The sequence below is a fragment of the Rhagoletis pomonella genome, unplaced genomic scaffold, assembly GCF_013731165.1.
Source record: "Rhagoletis pomonella isolate Grant_MI unplaced genomic scaffold, Rhpom_1.0 Rhpom_scaffold_00005, whole genome shotgun sequence".
Lineage (NCBI taxonomy): Eukaryota > Metazoa > Arthropoda > Insecta > Diptera > Tephritidae > Rhagoletis > Rhagoletis pomonella.
In genome coordinates, this window is record NW_023458559.1 from 25,218,869 (window position 1) to 25,233,595 (window position 14,727).

The following is a 14,727-nucleotide window of genomic DNA, read 5'->3' on the forward strand; positions in this document are numbered from 1 at the left end:
TTTTTTTATGTATACAGCGCTCAACATCTTCACTTCTCTTCCTTCCATGCCCTCTTTGTTAGAGTATGAGTAGTTTACATATTTGAAAAAAACTTCACAGTGAAGCAAACTGAACTCCGATGCAGACCTTTATTATGTATAGATTGATATATCACATATACATATGTATATACATACATATCGCTACCTAAAGTTGAAAAAGTGCCAAGCCCACTTTTTTCTAAATTTTGTTTTTGATGCAGAATGACAGTTAATGTGAAACTACATCATTTTTTCGTCTTTCCTGAACAATTTCAAAAAATGGGCTTGTCCTTTTCACTTTTAGGTAACGATATGTATGTATGTATCAGGGTTGTTGCGAATATTCGCATTCGCATTCGCAACCGCGGAGCTTCCGTATTAATTTTAACATTCGCTTTCGCATTCGCAAAAATCAATGCGGATCTTTTGCGAATGCGAATATTGAAGGGACCGAAAATTATAGTTATTTTTATACCCGAGCGCATTTGTGCACAAGGGTATTATAACTTTGTTCACATGACGGTTTTTTGTAACAGGCAAAACGAATCGAGATAGATATAGACAATGTATACATAAATGATCAGAATGAAAAGAGAAATCGATTAAGCAGTGACTGTCTGTCCGTCCGTCCGTCTGTGCACACGATAACTCGAGTAAAAATTGAGATATCTTAACGAAACTTGGTACGTGCCCTTCTTTCTGGCGTAGGACGGATGGTATTGAAAATGGGCAAAATCGGACAATAACCACGCCTACCTCCCATATAACGGTAATTTTCAGAAATACGAAAACTGCGATATTTTAGAAACTACTGAAGATTGTTCACTCAAAATCGATATTTACAATAAGTTTTAGACGAAAAATAAGAATATTATAAATTTTTGGAAAATGGGCGCAGCCACGCCCACTTATGGTTACATGTATATCTTGATAACCGCTGCACCAATTTCTTCCAAACTTGGCACAGTTGTTAACCTTGGTATAACATACGAAATGGCCGATGATTTTTAAAATCGGAAATTAGGCGAATTAGCGAAATTAGGCCGGGGAAAAAAATTAAATTAGGCCGTCTTCATATCAAACTTCCAATTCATACGAAATATGGTTCCGAAGTTATGGCTGATTAAATATTCCAATCATAAGGGATGTGCCCCGTCCCTTTTACAAACTGATTTACATATACCTCACTATAAGCACCTACCATTGATAGGTCTGCATACCAAATTTCATGTTCATGCGACTTCTGGTTCCAAATGGCTGAAATTCCATCAGATAGTTAGTTTGGGTTTAACTGGTTTCCTTAATTGGTTTTCACAAGTTGTCCTGCTAGCTTTCACGGATATTTTTTAAAATATGTCCGCGGCAAAATTATTCTTTTCACGGATAATTTATGGCAAATTATCAGACAGTTAGTTTGGGTTTAACTCGTTTTCTTAATTGTTTTGTTTGAAGTTGTCCTGCTAGCTTCCACGGAAGTTTGCAGAGCACACGATATTTTTTTTAAATATGTATGCGACAAAATTTTTAGTCCCGCGGATAGTTTACGACAAATTATCAAATAGTTGGTTTGGGTTTAACTGGTTTCGTTAATTTTCAGAAGTTGTCCTGCTAACTTCCACGGATATTTTTTTTTAAATATGTTCGAGGCAAAATTATCATTTTCACGGATAAAGAACGGATAATTTACGGCAAATTATCAGATAGTTAGTTTGGGTTTAACTGGTTTCCTTAATTGGTTTTCACAAGTTGTCCTGCTAACTTCCACAGATATTTTTTAAAATATGTCCGCGGCAAAATTATTCTTTTCACGGATAAAGAACGGATAATTTACGGCAAATTATCAAATAGTTACTTTGGTTTTAACTGGTTTCCTTAATTGTTTTTCACAAGCTGCCCTGCTAACTTCCACGAATATTTTTTAAAATATGTCCGCGGCAAAATTATTCTTATCACGGATAAAGAACGTATAATTTACGGCAAATTATTAAATAGTTATTTTGGGTTTAGCTGGTTTCCTTAATTGGTTTTCAGAAGTTGTCTTGCTAACTTCCACGGAAGTTGGCAGAGCACACTATATTTTGTATACCTTTCATGAGCATGAAATGGTATTATAACTTTGGTCCGATTTTTGTAAGTACCAGAATAAAAAGAGATAGACCCATTAAAATGTATACTTATATGATCAGAACGTCGAGCTGAGTCGATTTAGCCATATCCGTCTCTCTGTCTGTCCGTCTGTTTGTAAGCAATCTAGTCTCTCGGTTTTCAAGGTATCCGGATGAAATTTGGTAAGTGGGTGGGAAGAATCGAACCACTATAACATATAGCTCCCATACAACTGATTGTTCAGATATAAAATTTTTCGTTATAACTCCTCGATTTATATATCTAGGAACATGAAATTCCGCACTGTTTTCAATAATTATCAACAGAAAACCTAAGTGAAAATAACAAAGATCGAGTCACTATAACCTGCAGCCCCCATACAACTGATTGTTCAGATATGAGGTCTTTTATGATAACTCCTCTATTTATGCAGCTAGAAACATGAAATTTCGCACCGTTTTCACTCATTATTAACATAATACTTACATATATCTCCCATACATCTGATTGTTCAGATATGGGATTTTACTGTAAAACTCCTTTATTTGAATAGCTAAAACCGATAGATTTCGTAAGATATTTTATAAATAATAATACAAAGTCTACTGAGGAAATCGTCAAAATCTATGCTGTATAAGCTTTATCTCCTATACCACTGATTGTTCAGATACCAGTTTTTGCTATATATCTCCTTTGTGTAGGAAGCTAAACTCAATAAATTGTGTTACCGGTTTACATACCGATCACATAGCAGTGAAAATCACTTCGATTGGTTCTATATAAGATATATCTTCCACACCTCTGATTGTTTAGATGCGATTTTTTATATAAGTATGTAACTCCTCCATCGATGTATGCAGATGTATTCAAAAGCCGTAACCTGTTAAAGTAAAATTTGCGGATGTTCATGAAAGGTATGAAGCCTTCGGCATAGCCGAAGACAGCGCTGCTCTTACTTGCTTTTAAATTTGTATGCGACAAAATTTTTAGTCTTTATCATAAAGACCGCATACGTTACGGCAAACCATCAGCTAGTTAGTTTGGGTTTAGCTGGTTTCCTTGATTGGTTTTCAGAAGTTGGCCTGCTAACGTCCACGGAAATCTTTAAAAATAGGAAGTCGCTAAAATTTTATGGCGGTGGAGTTTTAGCGATAGCGAAAGTATTTCTTCCTCGTTTCTTACAGCAAAGCTTTCGCAGTTAGCTTACCGAAGCTGCATCTATACTTGAGGGTTAATCTACGTGTTTTAAGATACGTGGCTTTGAAGAATCAGAAATTTATCGTCCTTTAAAGTACAAAACCTCGTATCGTCATTCTACGAAACCGCGTAACTGACATTGGTTACTAAAAATCGGATTTGCTCACCCAAGCTCTTGGCTCAATCCTTATCCATTCGTCCTGAAATATGCTAGCCAGAAGTGCGATTGCTTTATAAAAAAGATAACCATTTTGAAATATGAGTGTTTTTACTCTCTTTAAAATAATTTATGCAATCTTACATACGCGGTTTTGCATTATCTTGTACGCGGGTTTGCATTTTGTTGATACGCGGTTTTGTACTTTAAACGACGACATAATTATATTGTAACAAATCTATTTCATTATCGTTATTCACAAAGACCTGCTTAGTTGGACACAGTGATTTGTGGTTGGCGGAAGAAATTGCCAACATTCGTAACGATTCCTTATGTTTTCGCAAATTTTTGTGACTAAAACAAAAGCAATTTCGTTCTAAAACGCGCCATATTTTAAAACCTGCTATATTCAATAAGGTATGATCATCGATCTCATCTTTTTCATTTGAAATTCGCAATCAGTCAAGCATGATACTACCCAGCAGGAAATGTGTCTAACTATAAGCTAACTTTATGTTGATTAGGAAGGAGCTAAAAGTCACTTATTATCTATATATTTTCTTTGACGAAAGCTAACTATATTTCAATGGCGATGGCCGCGAAATAGTCAAGGGTGGTTACCTCTACATTAGATATAGTCAAGGGTGGTTACCTCTGCATTTGATGTAACTAACTTGTAACTAACTACTTTTGGACATAAAATATTAATAGGAAAAACAAAATTTTTTTATACTTTTTATATTTTTTTATTTTTATTTACTTTATTTATTTTATAACATTTCACATTTGTTTTTATATTCTGCTGTAGGTGGTCCCATATTCGAACTCCGTCAGATATAACTTCAAAATGATAATATGAAATTTCTATCTTCCTTTTATTTGTACTCAATTCGAAAAAGTATTTGCGAAGTGCAGGATATTTAAATAGAAATGCGTGTAAAGAAAACGATCTCGAGCTTTACTCCTGCATTACTTGTCCACTTGCTTCAAGTAAGCTTTTTGTAGCTAACTACAAGTTATATATTTTATAGAAATCCCGCATAAAAGCTATCTACAAGTGGTTATTTTTTATCAATTGATAATATTTTTCTGCAGGGTAGCCGTCGCGTGGATCTATCTATACATGTTCATATGCACATACATACATATATACATACGTACTTCTATGTATGATGTATTTTCACTTTATCGGTTAAGTAGTTACATATTTACGCGCTACTATTTTCGTTTCTCCTATAGTGAATCATACCTTCATTCATAAATATTTAACTTTTTATTTTAATTTGTTATTATCGCTTCTGTATTATATTGTTTGTTTTGCGCCAACATTTTATTTGTCTATAATTTTCGTCGAGTTTTTGTTTCGCTTTTGTTTTAGGATTCCCCTTTTGTAGCTTTTTGGAGTTTGCGTCTGTTTACTTTGATGTTTGTGTAAAGAAATTTTTATTTGATATTAAAATGCTAATCAAATTTTGCGTAAGTTTGTTGGTGTGATTTTTCCGTTTTAACCTCATATAACTTTCGATGACATTCATAAACACATATGAATACGCGATATCTTGTAAATCAACTGTAACCGATTTTCACTTTCTTCAGTGAAATGTTCAAGTTGATTGTGTTATTGTACATACATTAGCATGTATGTGGTTTTGTCTGTGACATTTATTGTTGTTCTCTTAATGTATTTCATTTAATTTTTATTCAGTTCCTGTTAGTTGCATAAGTAGCAACACTGATCTTTTGCTTTACTTTCATGTCATTCAGTGTTTGTCCAATCAGTGCGTCTCTCAGTACGCATGTACGTGTGCGAAAAAATTCAAGCATAATATGTCATTTAAGCTTTTTCGTGGTATTTTCATTTCCCTTTCGATAAGACGTTAACAAGTCTTATAACATACATTTACATATGCACATTAGGGTGGTCCGAAAATACGCGTGAAAAAGTAAAGTCGGAAAATAAAATTTATTGAAAGACTCCTGAAAATAACCAAAGTTTCCCGATTGAAAAGGATTGATTTTCAAGAATTCCATACCATTTACACGTAAAGCTTTCAGCGACCACTAAATATTTTTTGATTTTAAAATAAAAAAATAGGGGTATACTGCTTTCGATATAGAGCAATCCTAGGGGGTGAGAGCACTACAATTCCGACTTTACAGTTTTTGGACCATCCTAATGTACACATTAGGGATGCCACACATTAATTTATTTAATAAATTAATTTTAAAAAAGATTTATATAATCTTCATAGAAATATTTAAAATATTTAAAGTTTTGACTGGTGGGGCATCTCCAGGTGACTGGTGTAAAGTAATTACGAATGAAATAAGTTTCTATGGACAAAAATTACAACTTCTTTTGATTTATTTTTAAATATTTTTCCAACAGATTAATGAAATCATTTAAAAAGAGGTTAGCACTGAAATAGAGATAATTAGGGCATATTTAAATTTATGTTGTTTTCCTCATTTCAATGGAATGACCCTGCACTTACATATACAAATTTCTAGATATACATATGACTATTGCAAACGTAGGTTTGAATACTGTAGATAAAAATATTTATATTATTATATATATGTACCCAAAGACATAAATAAATGTTTGTGAGTCATTCGTATTTTATAAAGAGATGTAATACTTAACCCAGATTATGGGATGAATATAACTCTAATGAACGTACATAGTACATGCATATTTATATAAAATGTAGCTTCCGATACCAATCTGATGGGGTTAAGTCATCTATGCCGAAAGCCACCTCTAGGTTTTACATTTTTTCAATTATGAGCAGTGTTGCCAGAAAACTTTGAGGGTCATAGCTAAATTCTTCGATAAAATAGCTAAAAAATTTGTTTCATAGCCAAACAAAGTAGCTTAAAATATTTTTCTTCAGCTAAATAAACGTTAATTTAAAATGGAGTAACATAAAGTAACATCATATTTCTATGTCTTTAATAACTAGATTATTATTACGCATACAAATATGAACTTAAATATTTACATACATTGAATTGGAGTAGTAAAATACCTTCTAATGAATATTAAATTTTTTGGTGATTAAAGATAAGTAAGTATTAAAAATATAGATGTTAAGTTAATAATATACACTCGACCACATCCCCAAATTTCGTTAACTTTATAAGCTTAAAAAAATAAAATTAATTAAAATGGCATTCGTCCTCGTAAACCAATTTTTTTTTTTTAATCCACAGATCATTTGGTACCCATTTTGTTATTCTACATTGCACTGCAGTTTTAAAATAATTTTTTGAAGTAATGATATCTTTGAAATTACAAGGTCCTTGAAAAAAAGCTGACGTAAGACGGAAAATCTACAAACACAGTTTTACTATAGCTTCTTAAATATGCTTTGATTGCTTCGTGTGTTTAGAATTTTTTTTTGGGTATGTCGCAAGGTGTAATCGATTAAACCAAAAGGGATTAGGCATGTCAGTATACCAATTTTGTACTGTTTGATATTCATCAAAATGATAAAACTATGTGTAAAAATGAAATAGCTAGCTCGATTTAAAAAAAAAAGCTAAAAAGAAGCTAATAGCGAAACACAAATTTCTATAGTTAAGCTTCGAAAATAATAGCTAAATCTAGTTATGAAATAACTACACTGGCCACACTGGTTATGAGTAATATTGGGTCATATAAAAAATCTCTGCGGATTTCTGCCACCACGTAGTGTTGATGCTTATAAATATAGCAATACTAATTCAATTCCGGCAAATTGATGTGCGTTTGAAAGGGGACATTTAGGCTAAATTTTTAGTTACAGACATGTGATTCGCTTCTTGTGCAAAAATGTCAAATACTGCGTTTATGCGTAGGCAAATTTCATGAATTTGGGCTAAAGTTAATTAAATTATACACGAAAACTAACCATGAATTTGGGTACCATTTCATAAAATCGTCAAGTGGAAGTGCGGCAAGGCCACGTTTAACAAACAGCTGTTTACTAGGGTTATGAAGTTTTTAGATCAAAAGCATTTAGTGGCATAACCATGACTTAAAACACTGGAAAAGTTACGTGGATTTGTTGTAATATTAAAGAAATTCAAATATAATAAAACCAAATGCACTAAAACCAAGTTAAATATAACATGGACCATTTCCTGGTACGAACGGCTTTTGAAAATTCAAAAGAAGGCCGAAAAAGTCACAACACTACTGTTTATTTTTCGCTGGTGCACTGCCACTTTTTCAAAACACTTAATTTCATGTATTCGCGAATTATGCATAAACGGAACCATTTTTGAATAAATGAAATGAAGAATTCGTGAATTCTGCCGCATTAACATAGTAAAAGATGCACCTCGCCCTGCAAATGGTTGAAAAGGATCAGTCCAGTGCCTCCGTCTTGACCTGCACAGCCGCTAAACTTAAACGTAGAATACGTGATATTATTAGGATCATATTCTAGTTTAAACCGGTACACAAAATATACATACGTTTTGATTGTGTTGAATTGAATTTATTAAATCAATATGAATTGCAAAATATCAATACTTAGCAATAGAGAAGCAGATCCACATTAACTTCAATCATATGTGCCATCAGCTTGCGTCTGATATTGTGATACCTACATATTTCATGTGCGTGATGAATTAAGTTAAACTTTATTTGTTAAATACGTGACAACGCTCTAAATACAGTTTAGAAATTAAGCCTTTTTAAATCCATTCCATTTGATACCCATATTTTTAATACTTGCTTTCACTTATTAAATAATTTTAGTTTACCTTTTTAAACAGTTGGCAACCTTCTTTAATATTATTAATATTTCGACTAAGGATATCTTACCACCTTCGCTTCACGTCATGTTTTAATAATTCATTTAATTAAAATCTTATTTTAAAACAGGAGGCAACACTATTCAAAATATTTTAAAACGAAAACCTTATTAAATCTTTTTCAACTGACACACATATTGCGATACATATTTAAATGGTATATCTAATTCCAGGTGGCAACCCTCCTAAATACAATTAAGAAATAAAACCTTTTCAAAACCATTTTGATCGATACTCATAGTGTAATAATTGATTTAACTTAAAAATAATTTGAATCTGATTTTTTATCAGGTGGCAACTCTTTTTGAAAAAAAAAGTAGTTATTGCACATCCACAGGCCAAGCATTTTAATTTCATACCACATTTTGTAAAATCGAAATCGGTACAGATCTGATGTGACGAAACAATTTTCGCGTATTATGCATAGATTATCTACTAAAAGAAAAATATATCCACAAACTTAAATCAAAATATTTACGTATGTATGTATTTACTTGCATACGCTGTGTCATAAAATTGCGCCATCTGTTACTCAAAAGCCGAAATACCTTCACACACATACTTTATATCTCCTTCTCTCACTTCCAACGCAAGCACGTGTTTGAAAGTTGATGACGAAGTGATTTTGTATGGAAAATCATTTATGCTCATATATATGAATAAAATAAACATACTTAGAAGATATCAACCAATACTTCCCATATACAAAACGAAAGCAAAAAACTTGCTTTTTTTGATTAAGGAAACGAAAAAAAATCATTCGAGCGGGTTTCGAGAATTTTGATAATAAAAAAAATTTGCTTATTTTTTCAACATTTTTTTTTGCCTTAAAATGCTCGTTATTTGTTGAATTTTTATAAAATTTGTACACGATAATATTTCTACTGCGCCAAAGAACCTATATCCCGAAAATGAAAAATATACATATCTGCAAATCATAAGTTGCTAGAGCACTTTAAAGGCTCAAAATTGACCCCAAAATAAGCCAATATTTACCGTTGTTTCTGGGACAGACACCGAATCGGTTACTTACAGGAATGTATCTGTTTGGAATCTTGTCTTTGAAACGCCATACTTTTCTTTGAAATTGCTTCATTAAAACTACAACATTTGAGCATAGTCTCCATATCGAAATGTAAGTCCTATTCTACGTCAAAAAGACTGGCATGCGATCTGTCAGGAGATATCGGGGTTTGGAGTCATCCAAGAAGAGCAAGCTATTCAAAGAAGCTCGATGCTCGGGTGCCACGTAAACTAACGCAAAGAAATTTGATTGACCAAACTACTACCATCAGTGAAACCAAACGAATTTTTGAAACAAATCATTACGGCCGATGAAAAGTTGATTGAATATGAGAGTAAGCAACGCAAGCGATCATGGTTAAAGACGACTTCAAAGCCTGGATTGTCATCAAACAAGGTTATGTTGAGGGTTTGGTGGGATTGGAAGAGGATTGTCCATTATGAACTGCTACAACGTGGCGAAACGATCGATTCGGTCTTCTACTGTGCGTAACCCGAACGTTTGAACGAAGCAATCAAGAAAGAGGCACCAGAGTGACCCAAACGAAAAGGAGTTATGTTCCGTCATGACAATACCAGGCTACACACATCTTTGATGACTTGGAACAAATTGACGGAGCTTGGTTGGGATGTTTTAATGCCCGGATCTTGCACCGTTTGACTTCCATTTGTTTTTCGTCGATAAATCACGCAGGTGGAATTATGCAGCTACCCGAAAATAGCAATAGGTTACAGATAATAATGACCACTTGTACTTGATTAAAATTGATTGACAATAAAAATAATTTTTTTTTCAAAAATTTACCCAAAAATCCATAAGGACCATTTTTGGAATAATACTTTCAATCTAATAATAATATATATCGTCGTTTAAAGCAGGGTTGTTGCGAATATTCGCATTCGCATTCGCAACCGCGGTGTTTCCGCATTAATTTTAACATTCACATTCGCTTTCGCATTCGCAATAATCAATGCGGAGCTTTTGCGAATTTATTTTTAGGAAACATTTTAAAAACAGTAAACTTCTCGGGCAATATTTACTTGTCGGGCAATATTTTTTCATAGGGATATACATGGATCCTTGGCTAAAAACTTCTGTGGTAAAACTGTCCCTTCTTTGCTATTTAAAGTCAAAGAGTAAGCTCCTTCAATATCGATTTCCAGCAGAGATGATCAACGTCTGGTTATAAAGAGAATCGATGCTCAAATAATTAAAAAGCTATTGGTCTTACCTTTAATTACGTAACTATCTGAGATTCAAATACTTATAAAAAACCGGGGGGCTTTTTAAAATAATACAAATATTCTGATCCGATTCGGCTGGCAGCCATGACTTTTAAAACAGAATTTTGTTCAAACATAATAATTTATTTGCCATAACCACCTATTTACATAGCTCGCTATAAGCACAAATTTTTCAAACCAGCCGCAGAAGAAAGTACTAAAAATGAATTACAAAAACTAAAATCGAAAAACGCTGATAAAGTTACAGATTCCCCAAATTCTGAAATAGCCAAAGGAATGAGAATAAAGAATTCTTTTCAAAAAGCTTTAGAAATACCTGAAATATTTATCTGGTTTAGCTTGTAAGCGCTGTTTAAACAACGATCGCCATTATGCTAGATTCTAATTGTTTCTTAAAAATACTTGAAAATTAAAAAAAATTCCACATTCGCAACATCCCTAGTTTAAAGTACAAAACCGCGTATCAGCAAAATGCAAAACCTCGTATGTGAGGTTGCATAAATTATTTTCTAGAGAGTAAAAACACTCATATTTCAAAATGATTCTCTTTTTTATAAAGCAATCGCATTTCTGGCTAGTATAATTTAGGACGAATGGATAAGGATTGAGCTAAGAGCTTATGTAAGCAAATCCAATTTTTGGCAGCCAATGTCAGTTACGCGGTTTTGCAGAATGACGATACGCGGTCTTGTACTTTAATCGACGATATGTATAAGATTATATATATATAATTATATACATATAATATAACAATAATGACGACAGCCGTACTTTAATTATATTTTTATTAATCTTTATTTCAGATTATTTACATCACTGCCAAAATATACTCAACGTTTACTAGTTTTATTATTTGGTACATTCCGTGTTATTGCCAGCAATGCAATTCAAGCCAGTACCGGCATGACCAGTGAGGCACTGGGCGTTTCAGTGGCCCCGAGCTTCTTTCAATCGTGCGTTAGTGATGGTAAAACAGCGCGTATGGAGGACGTGCTTAAGTTTAAGGTAGGTCAAAATGTGGGAACATGCACATGGTAAAAATATCCTCTTTAATACTGTTTCGTATCATGAGTAGTACTGTATAAGCTAAACAATCCTCCGTTTTTCCGACAGGGTGGTTTGAAGAAACCGAAACCGGTTCTGGTGCTGCTCTTAGGGTTTCTCCTTAATTTCTAATAAATATACTTATTTTATATTAATAAGTGTTCACATATTTTTTTATTTTTTGTAAATATTCTTAATTTATTGTTATTTTTATAAAAATACTGTTCATGCTTAAAGGGCTGTTTCCAGCTCTCAAGAAAAACGAAATATTCATATCAAATGACTCACAAGAAATGGAAAAACAATTTTTCTATAACAGTTTCTTAAATCAGTAAGATAGTAATAACCAGGGAAAGGATTTTATGGAAATTGCCTTTTTTTCTGCTAAAGAGATAGAGTATATTCGATTAAGAATGTCCACGATTTAGCTTTCCCTGATTCCATATATACACATTTGATGTTGCCTTTTTTGCCTTTTTTAAAATATTTGCCTTTTTTTGCCTTTTTTAAGATTTTTGCCGTTTTTTGCGTTTTCTACCTTTAAAAAAGTGATTATAGCATTTACAATTTGTTTTTTTTTAGATTAAAAAATATACTCATATCCATGCGGCTTATAGAAGCGCAGGGACCTCTTGCCAAATTGGTGTTGAAAAAATTCAAAGCCGTTTTCTCAGCAAACGTAGGCTTGGAGACAATAAGGGGTGTGGATAAAATTGTAAAGGGCGAGGAAAATGCCCTTATTCCTGATAATATGAACGTTTCAAACGTTCCATATTTAAATTGGGCTCCACTTGTATCAACTTACGTCGAGCGCACATTTAGTAAATTCAAGGCTTTTCTTCGCGAAAATCGAATGAAAATGCTGCCAGAAAACTTCAAAATGCATCTTGTGGTTTAATGTTACTACAACTATACAGATTAAAGTTTTATGAATTAGAAACTCGAAAGGATAAAATAGTCAAAGATTAAAAGTAAAAATTTTTCATATAATGAAACTAGTTCATAGTTTTTCTCTTTTTACTTTTAATATAAACATTTCTAAAATAAATATATTTTTTGATTGTTCTTCGTATTTTCTGTCTTTTAGTGCCTTATTTTGCTTTTTTTGCAATACCTTTTTTTTGCCTTTTCCTGCCTTTTTCCCTATTGTTTTTTGCCTTTTTTTTGCCTTTTTCCCAATACCTAGTGCCTTTTCCTGCCTTTTTCGCTATTTTATTTTGCCTTTTCCAGCCTATTTCGTTACTTTATTTTGCCTTTTTTATAGGTTTTTAGGTCCTAAAAATCCGTTCCCTGGTAATAACACTGTGGAACACGAAAAGAAAACTATAGTTTGATAGCTGTTGGCCAAACGAACAATGCTTCATAATAAGATTTACTAGATAAATTCGTGTTCTCGAGAAAAAAAGTTTTCATGATCCAAAGGTCTGAGTACCGACGGCCAAATTTTTTTCTCCATATTTTAGAAAATGTATCGTTTTTTCCGACTTAGAAGGGCAATTATATTTCTATGCGAAGCTGTGTTTCATGGCAGAAATACACACGGAGGTTTACCATTGCCTGCCGAGGGGCGACCGCTACTAGAAAAAACTTGTTAATGTTTTTAGATATTTTATGATGTTTGGTTGAACCGGGCTCGAACCCAGGCCCCGCTGAATGGTAGCGCGCACTACTAACCACTACACCAGAGAGGCCGCCATCTCTGACTAACATTTGGAATATTTTTAGGTTTTTGAAATTTTGGGCGTTTGGTTAACAAGTATAAAAAAAATCGAACACACTTCCTATAGAAGAAAATGAGTAACACCGTTAGCAAAAAAAATTATCAAAAGTTTGCAAGTCCTGGTTATTTATTTATTTTTAATAATTTTAATCTAAAATTTAGTTCGGTCTATAACAGAAACCACATAAATAAAAGTTTAAACGCTTGCACAAAGTTTACAAAAGTTAATCAAACTTTAAAAAAATTTCATCAAAATTTCGAACTTTTTACTCAGGATTTTTAGACAATTTTCGAGTATGCAGTTTTGTTTGTAGCCCATTCAATTTTAGTACATTAAAGTGGAAGTTTTAAGTCACTAAAAACTACCGTTAATTATTTTGAATTTTACTATTATTATTTTTACTACTATTATGTAGCTCTATATAATGCTAAATGCCAGGGGTGGGCAAGGCCGAGGCCGAAAAGAGCCACATGTAAATTCAAAATGCTACAAAGAGCCACAAAAATAAAATAACAAAAAGAAAAATGTTATTTTTAAATAAAATTATTGTTATTATTAAAATTATTTTTAAATAAAATTATTGTTACAAATGAAAAACATAAATTTTATTATTCAAATTCAAAAGATCCCTCTCAGTTATACGTTGTACTAAAAATTTAAAATATACGTCACGCAGCTGTTTTCACCAGCGAGTATTTTAAATCTGGTACTTTTTGCTGGAATCCAAGCAATGGCAAAACTTTATCTTGCATTTCCAGCGCCTTATCTTCTTTTAATTCCAAAAACTCCAACTCCTCTTCGCTTTTCTTAAAAAGGAGTTTTTCGGATATTGCAAATTCATCTTCAATTGTGCTAGATAAAAAAGAGTTTATAAAGTATGCAAACGTACATTTAAATAATTTCAAATGGGCAAATCCTTTTTCAAAATCTTTTAAATCATGTGCAAATATTTTTTTCTAGCCATGGAAAATTATGAGATATTCTTTTTTGAGATCATGAGTAAAAGACGTAGTCTAGCTACAAATTTGCGACCAATAAAAAACATTTTTATTCTCTCCTTGCAGAGACAAATTCAAGGTTTGCAAATGTTCCATCATATCTATAATGACAATAATTATGGCAGCCGAATACGGGACTAAAATAATTTTGCTAATTTTTTCCACAAAAGCTGAAGGCTTTTAAAACTCTTTTTCAATGATTCTAGATTTATTAGCCTTGAAACAGCATTTTATTTGGCATATATTTTATCGATATTTTGTGAAAACAGCACATAAATATTCAGTTGTAACGTCACTCATTCGTAAATATTTTTCCATAACTTTGTACTTTGTGCTCGGGATTTTTACCCCGCAAGATTTTTTTCAAACATTCCTATGAAACTACTTTTGAAACACGAGTGGTATTCAA